Source organism: Siniperca chuatsi, linkage group LG16 (assembly GCF_020085105.1).
Source record: "Siniperca chuatsi isolate FFG_IHB_CAS linkage group LG16, ASM2008510v1, whole genome shotgun sequence".
NCBI lineage: Eukaryota > Metazoa > Chordata > Actinopteri > Centrarchiformes > Sinipercidae > Siniperca > Siniperca chuatsi.
The window spans coordinates 1,425,673-1,442,766 of record NC_058057.1 but is presented as its reverse complement, the minus strand read 5'-3'; the positions used below and the strand labels follow the sequence as shown (position 1 = coordinate 1,442,766).

The window sequence follows — 17,094 nt, the reverse complement described above, 5'->3', positions numbered from 1 at the left end:
GCATCAGTGCATCGGGGCCTCTGATGTCTATGCACTGCCACAAATCTAACTGAATAAACAAAGCTGTCCAAGTTATTCATTGCAGGCCAAAAACTGACTTTTTCTCCTCTATTGCAGTTTCACGTTGGAACTATTTTCTTTCTACCGATAGTTCCTACATGAAACTGCTCACAACAAGATCTGTGGATTATCTTGAGTTACCCGGTCATGGTTTCTGAAAAGAGACATTGCTGTTGTGTTTTTCAAATGTATGTTTTCAGCACTTTGAGCACCACAAGCAGAATGCCATATTGTTCCATTATATTAAAAAAATGCAGACATCTCCACAGCCGATATCTCCAAAACTCGGCAACTCACACCAAAACAATCTGGATGGATAAACAGCTCTGCAGGTAAGATTTTGGGGTGAACTGTTCCTTTTCAAGTCAATTTTATTTATATAGCCCAATATCACAAGTCACAAATTTTCCCTCTGATCTTTTGCGTTTGGGTCCTGTTCCCAGGTATTCTCTGTTTCCCGGCTTGACTAATCATAACCGTGCGATCTGACCAAAAAATGGACCCAGTGGACACCATGTCAGACGAAATTTGTGAATTCATTAGTGACCTGGAGTGCCTTGGGGATATGTGCAGGAAGGTGGTCGGGGACTATCAGAGATACAATCTGCACCCTGGCCCGTGGGAAATTATCCTCTCGGCCTTGGCTGAAGGACTCTGTTCCGAAGTTTCTTATGGACTTTCTCTGTGCCCCCAAGCCTCATGCCCTCAGTCCTCCACCAACCAGCCATCTGCCTGCACTCCAGCCTGCTAGCCAGCCAGCTAGCATCCAGCCTGCACCTCAGCCCGTTCCTGCCTTGGAGGCACCTTCCGAATCCCCTGAGCTGCAGCACTCTCGTGCCTCTGCTGGATTGCAGCAGCCATCTCCTGATCCACCTGAGCGGCAGCCTCCTGGCTCCCTGGCATCACTTTTTACCGGCTCCTCTGCCAGTCTCTCCTACACCAGCCTTCCGTCCTGCTGTCCTGTCGCCAGACTCTGGTTTTCATCTCCAGTCACGCCGCCGGACTTCGTCGCCGGCATCCTGAGTTGCTCCATACGTCGGCTCATCACCCGGACCTGTTCAGCCCTACCTCCTGGGCCTGCTCTGCTCTTCTTTTTAAAATAAAATGTAGCGTGTTGTGTACAGCTAGGCTGATAGTGGGCAGGCTGATATCAGTCAATATTCGCTTATTGTTTATATTGGTATCAGTGGATATGTTGTCAGATAAGTTGCAGTAGAGACATGCCAACCTAGGTTTGAGGTGTATCATTACATAGTTTGTCCACCAGAGAGCACTGACAAGTTGATTCTTCAACTGTAAAATATCCCACTTAGTGTGTATCTTGGTCACAATTTGGGGAGAACCCCCCCCCCAAAAAAAATAATTTAAGGGATCTGTATAAAAACGTATTTATTTTAAAAAAAAAGTGGTGTATTGTTCAAGTAAATAGAACAAACATTATGACTATGGTGAAATGAATAGGAGAAAGCAAATGAGGCAATGACAAAGAGAAATTGTGGTGACAACTAGCCAGTGTGAGCTACAGTACTTGCTTGAAGACTGTATACATCCACATGTAGGCGGTGTACTTGGAGGTGGTCTGGGCAAGAAGTGCACGTCTGACATTGGTGTAATGGGAGCTTATCAGTGAGGGAGGACGGTGCGTGTGAAAGCCCGCTAGCTCTCCTTGAGTTTCAGATTGTGATATCAGCAGTGGCAAGCAGATACGGTGTGTGTGCAGGGTAATAGTGTTGGCTCTGCCCCAAGGAAAGGATTGCATATCGCAGTAATGAATTGCACAGGAGACAACCCTGTGGGGTCTGCTGCCTCATGTGAGCACACATAATGGATATATATTGTATTTCCTTTAGGCATGTGGACTGGATAATTGGCAGATGGAAAGCTCAATTCTAGCTCCTCATTGGAGACCAAGCAAGCACGCTGTTCTACACTTGTCTGTGCCAGTCTGGTTCCTCCTGGCCTCATTTTGTCACTTGTTTTGCCAGTGTCATATGGGTTTATTATATCTATTTGTTTTTCCTACTAGGGACAGTATGACCCTAAAAAGTATGATACCGTTATGTAAAAGAAGTTCCAAAGGTGCAGCCAGGTTGCATGGGAGAAGATAACAACAGCCCAAGCTCGTGTGGCAGAAAAATGCAGATACATCTCACCAGGCCTTTTTCTCTAAACAAAGTATGTTTATGCAGATGTTGCATTCTAATAAGTGGAGCTAGTTGCAATGGGCTTCATGTAAGAACCACTTGGTTCAGATTGGTTCTGAAATGGCACATACGAGTTTTCTCATATAACCAAATAGTTCTTCTTTTAACAAGTCCTCCAAATTAAACCACAAAATACATCACTTGTAAATGCCCCCAAAGAGCGACTTTGATCTATTAGCATCATTTGTCAGTGCAGTCCAAATCAATGCTGCATACAACATTTTCTAATCTATGACCACAATATGGTAAAGGTTTGGTTAGGTAAAGGCACAAAAATTACCTTGGTAGGTTTAGGGAAACATCATGGTTTGGGGTGAAATCACAACTTCATTAGGGGACCTTTGTCATCATGGTTACAATCACCACATAGTTAAAGGTCACATACTATGCAAATTTCAGGTTCATACTTGTATTTCAGCGGTCTACTAGACATTATTGACGTACTTTTAATGTTTTCAAAAAACATTATTTTTCTCATACTGTCCATTGCTGCAGCACAGCTATTCACCCTCTGTCTGAAATAGTCTGTTTTAGCACCTGTCTTTTCAAGGCCCTGCTCTTGAAAATCCTAGTCAGCTCTGATTGGACAGCTTCCACATTTCTGGTCTTCCACATCCGGTCTGCCGGCATCTTTGCAGCGAGAGAATCACTGTAACAGAGTTTTGCTGCACTTCTACCATGAAAATCACCACCATAACCGCTTCTAAACCAAGAACTTCATAGTTGCACATGTTCAGGCGGGAATTTGATCCGAAATCGGGGAGAAATTAACAACGATGGCAACCAAGGTTACAGGTTTCCCTGATGTTTGTCTCAGGTAAATACTGCTATTTCTGCTCTGTCCCATAATGTTAGGTTACTATTTATGCATAAACTCTCTAAATCGTAAACATACATTCTGTTTTACGTTTGTCTTTGCAGGTTCATTTCTGAGAAATGACCTACAGAGCCCAGTGAAGTAGAAGGCATTTGCTGTGAAGAGGTACAGAAGTAACATGTTAGCATGTACATGTAGCACAGTACAGTATGTAATGTAGCAATTGTTAGGATGCGGGAGGTGGAATGAGGCAGTAAGTTGCGTGGAATAGACTTTATCCTGTACCATGTCAACATAACTGTTCAGTAACCAGTATGCAGCTACTGTGAGGAATTTTCTGTGTCCATATTTAGTAATTTGAATCTTTTCACTTGAAGTTTTTACTTGTCAGACAATTATTGCCATGTTCATGCCTTAAAATGTTTGTCAAAGCTGCAGATTATTTGTTTGATACCCTTTAAAAATACTATAGAGAATATTGTATAATTTATATTGTGATCTGTCAACACTGTAATAAAGTTTGACTGTAAAACATAAATGTCTTGTGTTGCTTACAGAGTCACTATTTACTACCTGTAGTAAAGGATTACTTTCAAAACTCTCAGATTTTCACACCTTTGTGAAAGAACATGGTATAGTTTTCGAATACCCCAGAGCCCTTACTACTAAATTAATAAAGATGACCAAAGCCCTCCTTTTTTCAAAGCCAATGAAATGGAAATATAAATTGGGTGTATATATAATGCACAAAGTAGCAACGCCATAACTTTTATGTAAACTGTCCAGAGCATGTCCTCCATTGGGGTATATATATATATTTTTTTCATATTTTATAGGTCTCTAGACACACTGGGGACACATTTATGTTGAAAAGCCATGAAAAGAAAATAACAGTCAGTAGGAAACGTGAAATGAACAGCAGTCTCCTGAGTTACCCTTACTTCCTCTCTCTGCAAATTTTGTGGCTCTAGAACATCACATCATCGCCTCCTTTGCTCCCGACAATGTTCCCAAACCTGAAGAAAGTAGTTGTTTTTAACCCAACCTTTCCAAGTAGTTACTTTAACTCAAACTATGATTTTTACATAACCCTGAACAAGTGCTTTCTGTGCCTAAACCTAACCAAATCTTAACAATATCAGTGGCATATCAGGAAATGTTCATATTAATTATTTTTGTGACAGGGATGTGGAACAGTTTTGAAAGGCACTGACAAACAATACCCTGCTGATAGGGATATCAGATCAGAAAATGCATATATGGGTTAACATATGGGTTACTTTTAAAGGCAATGAGAAACAACATACTTTGTCATTTAATTTGGAGGCTCCAATTTGTTCCACTGCCATCTTATAAGAGGTCAACAAAGGCTGTGCCACCTAGTGACCCTGCTAGTGGCACGACCTGCAGATGTTGCTCTGTCGCTCTGTCCATCCAACACTTTGATCCAGAGAAAATAATTCAACTATATCCCAGATTACAACAAAACCAGTTATGGTTCATGGTACCTAGAGAATGATTTATAATGATTTAGGCACATAGCCCAGACCACTTATGTGTAGGCAGCTGTTATGACCCAGAGAGCTCTAGGAGTAAGGGAAATATCATATGGCCGATGTACTTATGCAATGATTGCCATTTATTTTTAGTGGACAAATAATGTTTAGAATCTTGAAAAAAGATACTATATATTACAAATGAGTCAACTGAGGCGAGCGAACAAAGGAAAAGGGCTGCAGATATTGATAGAATCAATAAACAGATAAAACACAAACTCTACTTCCTACTAAGTAACTAACTAACAAAGGTTCACAGCTATCTAGCTGGCAAATTCCAAAAATAAAAGTGAAAACAAAACCTGCCTATCTACTCTACCCAATGGTGCTGTACAACCAGTATGGGAGCACATCGGAATGTATAACATACAACAAACCCTGCCCAGTCCCACAACCGCTAAACAAATGTCTCTACAAGTTAACAATTCAAACACATTGAAATTCGAAGCTAACAACAAGGTCAACTATACAGCAAACTAGTTAACATGAACAGGGTTAGGGGTTAGGGTTAAGACGCAGAGTGGATAAATGGGTTCAGGTTAAACTTCCGTGCCTGGAGCAAGCGGACTCTAGATTGGTGGACTAGGCTGGAGACCTGATTGGAGGTGGTCTGGAGATGAAAGTCCAATCAGTGAAGAGGAATCCAATCCCAGGAAAGAGGTTGCAAAGTACTATCAAAATATGAGGGATCTGGACCACAAGGATTACTTCATAACACAATACCTACCTGGCTAACCAAACCTCCCCATAAATGCAAACCTATAGGTTTGTAATCTAATAAACACACAACAACTACACTCGGAACAGGATTAGGGTTTAGGGTTTAGGGTTAAAGCATTGGCTCTTATTTCAAGGTTGAACTCCTGTGTCAACAGAGTACAAAAGTACATGCACAAAAGGAACACAGTGTGGTCAGTGTAGACTATGAGTGGCAAAAAGCTGGATCCAATATATACTTCAAAATAGCAGACAATAGCAGAGCTAGATTCTCTTTCTCAATGGTGGAATATCTCATCTGGTGTTTCTTGAACTTGCGGTACAAGTAGGTAATGGGATGGTCTATTCTGTTTAAGGTTTGTGGTTCATTTATTTGTCATTTTACAACAGAGTTGCACAACAAAATTAAAGTTGCAGCACACACACACACACACACACAGAACATTTACACAAATATAAAAAAAATTTAATTGAATAAAAATAAAAATAATAACAATATATACTGATTCCCAGGAACCTAAAACTATTCACCTACTCCCCCTCAGCTCCACTGATGTAGACAGGGGTGTATGTCTTTGCCTCCTTTTTCAATGATCAGCTCCTTGGTTTTGATGACGTTGAGCAGTAGGTTGTTCTCTGTGCACCACTCTGCAAGATTGTTGATTTCCTCCTGATATGATGTCTCATCATTGTTTGTAATTTGGCCGATGATCGTGATGTCATCTGCAAACTTCACAACAGAGTTGTCTCCATGTCAGGGGTTGCAGTCATGGGTATACAGTGTGAACAGGAGGGGGCTCCGCTGTTCAACACTAGAGTGGAGGAGATGTGGCTACCAATTTGAACTGTCTGGGGTCTGTTTGTGAGAAGTCCATTATCCAGTTGCAGAGTGTGGTACTCAAGCCCAGAGTGCTAAGTTTTCCAATCAGTTTCATGGGGGAGATCTTGTTGAATGCTGAGCTGAAATCAACAGACAACGTTCTGATGTAGGTGATGTGGTTTTCCTGGGTTGTTCCTCTCTGAATATGTGCCAGCCTGTGCACTCAGTCCTGTAGAACTGCTATAGCTTCATCTGTCCACACTCTTATGCATATCATTAATGCATCCCTACAGTAAAGTGTGCTGTTATTACTCTACTATATCTCCAACCTTCCTGTTATTAGTAAAATCCTTGAAAAGGTTGTCTACAAACAGCTGCACAGTTACCTAACCCTCCACAACCTGTATGATGTGTACCAGTCGGAGTGAATCATAGCACTGAAATGGCTCTTGTCAAAGTAATCAATGGTCTTAAAATCAACAGAGAAACAAACAAAATTTCAATTCTTGTATTATTAGACCTGAGTGCCGCTTTGGACACTGTTGATCATGACATTCTACTAAATAGACTTGAAAACTGTATTATCTGGACCTGTTCTTCAATGGTTCTCAACATATTTAAAAGGAAGGACTTTGCCAGTATCTATTGGCACTACACATCTGAAGAAGTCAACATTTTCTATGGGGTTCCACAAGGGTCAGTTCTTGGTCCACTGCTATTCAATCTATACACGCTCCCTCTTGGTACCATCGTACAAAATCACAATGTCTCCTACCATTCCTATGCCGATGATACACAGCTGTATGTCTCACTTTCCTTAGACAACCTCAGTCCTGTAAATGAGCTTGTCTGATGCATTGATGACATCAACTACTGAATGTTTCTATAATGTAACAAAGAAAAAACTAAGATTATCATAGTAGATAAGAGATTGTATCCATCTTATCATCATTCTCTCTAAACCGCAGTGAGCATGTTAGAAACATGTGCGTCGTTATCGATGCCAATCTTAAATTCCAACATCACATCACCACTATTACAAAGACAGCTTTCTACCAATGTAAAAAACATTTCCAAGCTTCCTGTCCCAGTCTGACTCTGAAAAATTGGTCCATGCATTCATCTCTAGCAGATTAGATTACTATAATGCCCTTTTTGCAGGACTTCCCAATCTGACAACAGGTAGGCTTCAGCTCATTCAGAATGCTGCAGCCAGAGTGCTAACTGGGACTAGGAAAATACAACACATTACACCTGTACTGAAAACACGGCTGCCAGTGCAGTACAGATTTGACTTAAAGGTATTACTGCTTGTTCACAAGGCCCTAAATGGCATGGCTCCAAAGTATATTTCCAACCTGTTCACTGGCTATAGCCCAATCAGATCGCTCAGATCATCAAGCATGTGAGACCTGAGATCTGCTGCAACGTTATCTTCTTTTAGCACTCTTAAAATATTGCTCTTTGCTGTAGGCTTTTGATAGTTAATTCAAGTCAATTAAATTTTATTTATATAGCGCCAGTTCATAACAGAAGTTATCTCAGTTATCTCAGGTGGAGAGAGAGAGAGCTCTTTAAGATACGATGGTGCCTGACCATTAAGAGCTTTGTAGGTGAGGAAAAGGATTTTGAATTCTATTCTGGATTTTACAGGGAGCCAGTGCAGAGAAGCTAATATTGGAAAATAGGATCTCTTTTCCTAGTTCTTGTCAGTACACGTGCCGCAGCATTCTGGATCAACTGGAGAGTCTTCAGGGACTTATTCGGGCAGCCTTATAACAAGGAATTACAATAATCTAGCCTAGAAGTAACAAATGCATGCGCTAGTTTTTCGGCATCATTTTGAGACAGGATGTGCCTGATTTTTGCCATGTTACGAAGGTGAAAGAAGGCAGTTCTTGAAGTGTGTTTCACGTAGGAGTTAAAGGATAAATCCTGATCAAAGATAACTCCGAGGTTCCTTACGGTGGTGCTGGATGCCAGGGCAATGCCATCTAGAGTAACTATATCTTTAGATAACGTGTCTTGGAGGTGTTTGGGGCCAAGTACAATAACTTCAGTTTTGTCAGAGTTTAACATCAGAAAATTGCAGGTCATCCAGGTTTTTATGTTCTTAAGGCATGCTTGAAGTTTAGCTAACTGATTAGTTTCATCTGGCTTGATTGATAGATATAATTGGGTATTATCCACATAACAATGAAAGTTTATGGAGTATTTCCTAATAATACTGCCTAAAGGAAGAATATATAAGGTGAATAGAATCGGTCCAAGCACAGAATCTTGTGGAACTCCGTGACTAACGTGCACTGAGGACTCACCATTAACATGTACAAACTGAGATCAATCTGATAGATAGGATTTAAACCATCTTAGTGCGGTTCCTTTAATGCCAATTAAATGTTTCACTCTTTGTAATAGGATGTGATGGTCAATGGTGTCGAATGCAGCACTAAGATCTAACAAGACAAGTACAGAGACAAGTCCATTGTCTGATTCAATTAAAAGGTCATTTGTAATTTTCACCAGTCCTGTCTCTGTGCTATGATGCACTCTAAATCCTGACTGAAATAAACTGTTGTTATGTAGAGAGTCACACAACTGATTGGTGACTGCTTTCTCAAGGATCTTAGAGAGAAAGGGAAGGGTAGATATAAGTCTATAGTTGGCTAAAACCCCTGGATCAAGAGTGGGCTTTTTAACAAGAGGTTTAATTAAAAGACTGTGGTACATAGCCTATCAATATAGACAGATTCATCATATCAAGAAAGGAAGTGCTAAATAATGGTAAAACTGGGGTGGTCAAAGAGACAAGTTGATGAAGAAATTTCACACAAAAGCTTAGATGAAGGAATTGTTGAAGTTAGTTGAAGAAGGTCGACAGGAGCATCTAACAAGCAGTCTAAATATATAGCAGGTTTTACAGCTGTTTCTAAGGTTCCTGTGTTTGAAGGTAATCAGTTGACGGCAGGACGCGATGAATTTTGTCTCTAATAATTAAAATTTCATCATTAAAGAAGATCATAAAGTCGTTACTACTGAGTGCTATAGGAATACATGGCTCAATAGAGCTTTGACTCTGTCGGCCTGGCTACAGTGCTGAAAAGAAACCTGGGGTTGTTCTTATTTTCCTCTATTAATGATGAGTAGTAAGTTGCTCTAGCATTACAGAAGGCATTTTAAGACTATCTTGCCAGACTAATCGAGATTCTTCCAGATTGGTGGAACGCCATTTCCTTTCAAGTTTTCATGATGTTTGCTTTAATTTGTGGGTTTGGGGGGTTTTACCATGGAGCTAACCTTCTTTGTTTTATTATCTTCTTTTTTAGAGGGGCAACAGAGTCAAGTGTCGTTCACAGTGAGCCTGCAGCACTATCAACAAGATGGTCACTTTGGGAGGGACTGAAGTTAGCATAGGAATCCTCTGTTATATTGAGACATGGCATCGAATTGAATGTAGATGGAATCACTTCCTTAAATTTAGCTACAGCACTATCAGATACACGTCTAGAGTAGGAATTTTTGCCTAATGGCAAGTAGTCCAGTAATAGTGGTTCAAAAGTTATTAAATAATGGTCCTATAAAGAAGGATTCTGGGGAAACACTATTAAATGTTCAGTTTCAATGCCATATATCAGAACAAGGTCCAGGGTGTGGTTAAAACAGTGAGTGGGCCCATGTACACTCTGACAAAAGCCAATTGGATCTAAAAATGAGATAAACGCATTTTCAATGTCCACATGAATACTGAAATCACCTACAATAATTACTTTATCTGTTTTAAGGACTAAATTAACTCTGAGAATTCAGAATAAGGACCAGGAGTGTGATACACTACAACAAATAAAATTGGCTGTATTGAAAAAAGTTGAAAAATTGACTTTTTATCAGCTGGGTGTAAGTAGGCAGGAGAAGCAAGGAAATATGGTCTGACTGACCGAAATGGGGACGAGGGAGTGCTTTGTAGCTGTAGGGAATGTTCATGTACACATACTCCAGGGTATTTGTTCCCCTGGTGGGGTTAGGACATGCTGGTGGAATTTAGGTAAAACAGTTCTGAGGTTTCTTTGATTAAAATCACCAGCTACAATAAAAACTCCATCTGGTTGTTTTGTCATATGACTGCAGATGACCTCATACAGTTCCTGTAATGAAATTTTCGAATTTGCATCTGGAGGAATGTAAACAGCAGCAACAAAAACACTGGTGAATTCTCTGGGCAGATAATATGGTCGACATCTTAACAATAAAAATTTCACATCTGGGGACCATTGTCCATCCACTGTAACTGCGTTTGAGTACCAAGCATCATTGATGTAAACACAGAGACTGCCTCCTCTCGTCTTATTGGAGTCTTGTGTTGAGTCTGTCAGCGCGGAACACGCTCCGCCCGTCGAGTGCGATAGCTTCATCCAGGATGTTATGATGCAGCCAGGTCTCGAGGACACAGCAGTCTTTGATTTCCCTGAACCTGAGTCTTATTTCTTCCATTTTATTTTCCTGCGACCAGACATTAGCCAGGAGTAGACTGGGTAGTGGAATAGCTCTATGTCCAAGCTGGGTTAGCCTAGCTCTAATCCCGCCTTTCTTTCCTCTCTTCATGATTCAATCGCACCGCTTGCGATGACGTTTGGTCCGGCTGGTCTGGTTGTCTGGACGGGAGATGCCATGAGCAGTGATCATCTCAAGGTCCGCTGCATTTAATCCAATCCCTGCACTTCCTTTTCCGATGTTGATGAGTGTATTTCTGTCATAAGTAATATGTGCTTCAGTAATAAAGGCGAGAAAATAACACATTAAAACAAAAATGTAGCGAAGTTTAAGGGAGTTACTGGCACAATACTGAAATATTGTAAGCACTATTTTAATACTGAACTTGATTGTGACTCAGGGAGCTTCTTTAAGGGTCTAATAATGACAATTTTAATAAACAAAAGGTGTATGTCTGATTTTAATGAGGAAAAAAATAAATATATGTTTTAATATGTGCTTTCACAACTGCGTTGAGAAAACAGTCTTTAGGTCCATTTAGTAGCTGTTTCTGGAGCTTTCAATTATATCACATGTTCATCAGCAGAGGGAGTTTGCCCAGTGGTCATGGAATTGTACATGTTCAAATTTCTGAGTAATGCATATACAAAATATGCTATATGTTTATTTGAAATATTTTCCGCAGACCTGCAATAACAGCATGTATGAGTAGTGATCCTCAGGTTAAGAAAGTGATTTAGAGCATTCCTTCCTTGACTAGATGGTATACAACTAATAACATGACGAAAATATTTTTGATTTGAAAAGGCCACTTTTTCATTAAGAGACACTCCTTCACTATCCATTCCAGTGTTCTGGGCAGATTCATCTTTTTCTTCATATGTTCACTGGTATGACCAGCAGAGGTCTGCATGTAAATCTGTGTCAGTTTCTCCTTCCTAGTTTGAACCAAAGCAAACAAACCTCTTAAAATACAAGGAGCGTCTGTGGGGTTAGTTTCTCAAGTGTTTGGCATCATGGTGTTCAAACACTTTAAAGCCAATTACTGTAAAGCATTTCCTGACACACAGCTGTGAGTCAGCATGGACCCTCAAATCAAATTTAAAATAGCAAATTATGAAGAAACGCCACACTACACTTTACAGCTACAATGAGAACAATAAAAAAGCATGCAACCGGGTCAAAGTAATAACTATCACATCCCACAGTACAACTCACATTTGCAATTTGGTGGAGCCATTTCACTAAAGCACCTTACAGTGTTAAGAGAGAGCATACATTTTTAGCATGGCTGGCATCAGTGAAAAACAAACATGGCTTTGTTAGGGAAGTAAGATTGTGGTCAAAACCCCCTTTGGAAAAGTCATAGTCAAGTCAAGAATAACACACTCCCTTTCTACAAGGTTTAATGAGAAGCAAGGTGGAACAGTACTCAAATGTATCTTAGTCCAGTTAATTTCAGTATTTATATAATTTTAATATATCAGTGGGGTGGAGAGTCAGTTTTTTTTTTGTTTTGTTTTTTGCAGCTTATAGCACATGAGCAGTTTAAGGTGAATAAGATTAATCTCACTAACTGAGTGACCTGTAGCTGGATTGCAGGATTCAGAGTTTCTTTACTTCTAACCTTTGTTGTGTTAGAACACAGACGTTGAGCAGGGTTCTTTCATAAAGTTCGTACTTTCAAAGTTGAGCAGAGATTCTTAACTTCTTTAACTGTCAAAATACAATTTTTAGCAATACTATAGGGCAGGGGCGATTCATCGACGTCATCGATTTGCATGATGTGCAAATCGACATATTTCCATAATCAGTGGTGTGGCATGCTGGTATGTGTGGCAAGCTGGTGTGTGTGTGCAGAGACCAGAGGTGTAGGTGTGTGTGGAAAAAAGAACTGGGTAAGGGAAAAGCAAGGTGAGCAGATTAAAGTAGTTTGTGAGTAAACACTAATATAAGTTGGAGAAAATGGTGAAATAAGAAATAACCTACTAGAAATAGGGTAATGTATTAATGTATTCTTTCAAATATTATATATAATATTTTCAATAGTTACATTTGTTTGTTTTTAAAAGAAAATGATTAAATAAAATGTTGAAATGTTGAGACAAGTTTTTGCTATTTATTTTGGGTAAATTAATAGTTATATTAATCGAGTAATAAAAAATATCTTTGGAATAAACAATAAATTAGTTGTTAGATTAATTGACTAATTGAAGAAATAATTAATTAGTTTAATCGATAAAAAACAATCGCCCTACACTACTAATAAGTGTCATAAGGTTAAATGATACAGTTTGCTTTACATAATACAGTATAATAGCTACAATATTACCCAGAATTACCATGACGATATTTATAGCTATTCTGTCCTGTTGTCACTAAATGGCAATGTTGTTACATAGTAAACAAGAAGTTAATTATGTTAATTACTAACTTGCTCATTTCATATAAGAATACAAGTTGGACAATGTTTACTGATTAATGTTTGCTGAGTAACTAGTTGGTTAGATAGCTAATTCACATTAATTCAGAAAAGTAAGAACATAACAGTTACAGTTACAGAAACTTGTCTTTCATTGGGTGTTTTTCAGAGTGCGCTTAAAACTTATTTGTTTTCTTTAGCTTTTGACAGTGCTTTGTAGGTGTGTATGTCATATGTTTGTTTTCTGTTTTTTCTGTTTCTTTTTTATATTTTGTGTACAGCACTTTGGTTCCACTTGTGGTGTTGAAAGTGCTTTATAAATAAAGTTGAGTTGAGTTGAGTTGAGTTACTTCACTTAGGAATGTCCCTTTCATCAAAATACTTGAGAGTTCTATATGGATTTATTGTTATTTTGTCCAGTTCACCAGTCTGTCTTATACTCAATCATGAATTAATACTATAAATTCTCAAATAAAAGCTGGTAAAAGCTGTAACTTTTTAACATGGTTGTGTATGACATCACTGTCGTTGTACTGATGGAATTAGTGTTACATCATCAAAGAGCATCAACAACAAATTAACAGGAGCAGATCAGACAACTTACTAAAATATGATTAATTAGAAATTAGAAATAAAGGCCTGTCCCTAATATAAAACATTGAAAAATAAACCTCACATGGCACCTTTAAGGTAAGGTTACATTTCTTGAGCGGTGGTTTTCAAACTGGGGGGCATAGAGCCACTGAGGCTTTGAAAGGGGACAAACCTGTGCCTGCACTGGTCAGGGAGTTATGGGCGTATTCAGTCCTGGCAAGCTGCGAGCTCCAGGCCAAGGGGTTGGTGGCGGTGACGCAATGTAGGACAGCCTCAAGATCCTGGTTGGCCGTCTCCGACTGGCCATTGGTCTGGGGATGGAAACCAGAGGAAAGACTAACAGTGGTACCCAGGGCATGACAGAATGCGATGAAAGGCGATTGGAGAAATATGCACAGAGATGGAGCTTTTGGTTTGGACCGGAGCGCTGAGAAAGGACTGATCCCATGCCAGTATCTGTAGCATCCACCTCAATGATAAACTGGCGAGCTGGATGTGGTTGGACCAGAATTGAAGAGACTCTTGAGCTTCTAATACGCTTGTTCAACTTCTGGGGTCCAGGAGAATGGGAATGGCGGAGGAGGTGAGTCTGGTCAGGGGCGTTGCCACTCTGCTGAAGTCTCTGATGAACCAGCGGTAGAAATTAGCAAAGCCTAAGAACCATTGAAGTTATTTGCTGGTGGTGGGTTCAGGCCAGTCTGCCACAGCCCGGATCTTTTCAGGATCAGTCTTCACCTGCCTGCTCTCAATATTGTATCCCAAGAAAGTCACAGAATTTACATGGAACTCACACTTCTCTGCCTTCACAAAGAGCTTATTCTCCATAAGGCTTTGGAGAACCTGGCGGACATGAGAGATGTGGTCAGACTAGTTCTGGGAAAAGATGAGAATATCCTCAAGATAAACAAACACATAGTGATTGAGGAAGTCTCTTAGCACATCATTAACCAGAGCTTGAAAAACAGCAGGAGCGTAGTGAGCCCAAAAGGCATTACCGAATACTCAATGTGTCCAAAGATGTCCATTCGCCTCCTTCCCTGATCCGGACCAGATAGATCCAGTTTAGTGAAGACTGTGAGACCATGGAGAGGCTTAAAAGCAGAACTGATTAGTGGCAGGTACTTGTTTTTAACAGTGATGTTACTCAAACCACGGTAGTCTATGCAGGGACGTAGTGAGTGACACGGAGATGACCTGACTGACCACAGTAAAGACACTCACCTGCCTTTATCCTGAGGAACCACTCTGCGGATGAAAGCTCGGCCCAGCTGCATGGGTTCTTTGGAGGAGTCTGGAGACGAAGCTTGAACCATGGGGAATGAATGAACTCCTGATCTCGCGAGAGGTGGAGGAAAAGGGCGAGAGGAGAGTGGAGGATGGGATCGGCCAGCTCTTTCCTGCATCGTGGTGAATCAAAGGTAGTGGGTTCATCACAGGAAGCAAGTTCATCCGTTAACTGTTCACTAAGACCGTACAAAAATACCAAAGTGCCTCGTCATTCCACCCGGAATCAGCTGTTAGTGTCCTAAATTCCACAGAAAAGTCAGCCAGCTCCTAGTTCCCTGGCGGAGATTTAACAGATGTTTAGGTGCATTTGCACTATGGTCTGGATGATCAAAAACTCCTTTCACCTTAGACACAAAATCTTCATACGAGACAGAGACTACAGACTGGTTGGCATTTACTGCCTCCACCCAAACTAAGCTCTTCCTCTCAAAAGACCCATAACATACCTTGGATTGATTTGAAGAGAAGGTCAGTGACCACTGATTAAATACCAGGGAGCATTGGAAAAGGAATCCTCGCTAAGTCCCCAGTGAATGTTGCTGAACTCTGAACCACAGTGATACCTTTATTCATATGTACATTACTTTGCACTTTACTTTTTTGTACTTTGGGTTAAAAAAAATGTATGTGCAATGACAAATTTTTTTTATCTAATCTAATTTAATCTAAAGTTAATTGCTGAGCTCTGGAACCATGGTGACATCCCTACAACAGCCTGACAGAGCAAGTCTGTAATGTATTACAGTTTGACAGTCTGGGTAATAATTTTACAATTCACCTTCATTTTCTCTACCAAATAACTTTGACAAAGCTGGAGGTTTGTTTGCAATCTGTCTGATCATCTGACTGCTCATGTTTCTTGTCCATATCTGACTTCTTTATAGTGATGTCAATGTCTTCCCAGATCTCAGCAAATAACTTATAACTGAGTATATTTGAGGAATGGCCAAAACGAGCTGTTTCCAGGGTGAAAAGTGTTCTCTCATGATTAAAGCAACAACACAGAGCTAACATATGGGGTGGTGAGATCCTGTGTAACAATCACTGAGAGAAGCTTGACAGCTCAGGATTAAGTGAAAACGGGGAGGCAGTGTGTATGGCGTCATCAGAGTTGTGAGGATCAAGGTGAGTAGTGCTGGCCAAATATTTCCCCCTGCAGTGCTGTCACTCATTACAGCTCCACAACTGTCCTGAGGCTCAGCAAATCCCATTAGCAGGAGCAGAGAGTGGATAGGGTTGGGCAAAGACTCATTTTTCTCATCTCATCTTTGTTTTAATCATTGGACAAAGTCTGTGAAGTCAGGTAGATGTGTTCAACATGCTGAATGGTGCTTTGGTTACCACAAAGCAAATGAGCTACTTGCCTTTATCTCTGCTTTTTTCCTGTTCCCAAAGTTGATGAGTCCCTGTGGTTTGATCTGCCGTCTCCACAGACATGTATATTTATTTAGTAACATACTGTAGCTAAGGTTTTGCTGTTGCCATCTGCAATGAATAACAATGGGTGGATTGCAGATGCTCCATGCCACCCATGTATATGTGTGTGTGGTAGTGCTGGCTAATGTGTTTTTCAGACAGAGCTGGAGGGTGTTAGCTCCTATACCGACCACACTGTTTTATGGCTTTACTCGGCCTCCCAGAGACAGAGAGGTAGGACTGTTTACAAAGCAAAGATATCCTCCCTGGAAAGCTCCAATCCTCTGTGCTGGAGCTCTAACCACACCTCCAACTTCTCATCCTTCTCATTTGGAAAATGAGTTTTCCACTCCACCATTTAAATTCATTCATTTGTGGGACTTTAACTGAACAATATGAGGAGACAGCATGTTTTTTTGTTCTGTAAACAAAGGAGAGCCATTGAACCCAGTCTCCCAGAATCCCCGGATGTGTGAACTCCTCCCATGGGCCCAGCTTTCAGCTACCATTGGTCTGACCTGTGACCCGGGATATCACCAGGTCAATAAAGGGGGTCAGCGATCATTGTTCTTTCTCTTTCCTCCTGGCTTCATCTACAGCATTGCTGCTCAGCAACTGCTGTCTCCCTCTCAGTGTATCTGCTTGGAGCAGACACACAGCAGAGCTGAAAACTCAATCTTACAGCAGCGATGCAAGAGCCTGCAGAAGATTTC

The 17,094-nt window shown here is 40.5% G+C and overlaps 1 protein-coding gene across 10 annotated transcripts in view; it reads left to right on the top strand.

Annotated features, from left to right (window-relative positions):
- The window catches only part of lrfn2b (leucine rich repeat and fibronectin type III domain containing 2b), a 164,270-nt gene that overhangs the window by 49,642 nt on the left and 97,534 nt on the right, over positions 1–17,094 (top strand). For 2 of the 10 annotated variants that reach the window (XM_044169721.1, XM_044169723.1), the window contains exon 1: positions 10,839–10,860. The exons of the other annotated variants lie outside the window; for them this stretch is intronic. The gene's annotated coding sequence lies outside the window, so the exon portion shown is untranslated. Of the gene's footprint in view, positions 1–10,838; positions 10,861–17,094 lie in introns of those variants that run through there. 10 annotated transcript variants of the gene reach the window in all.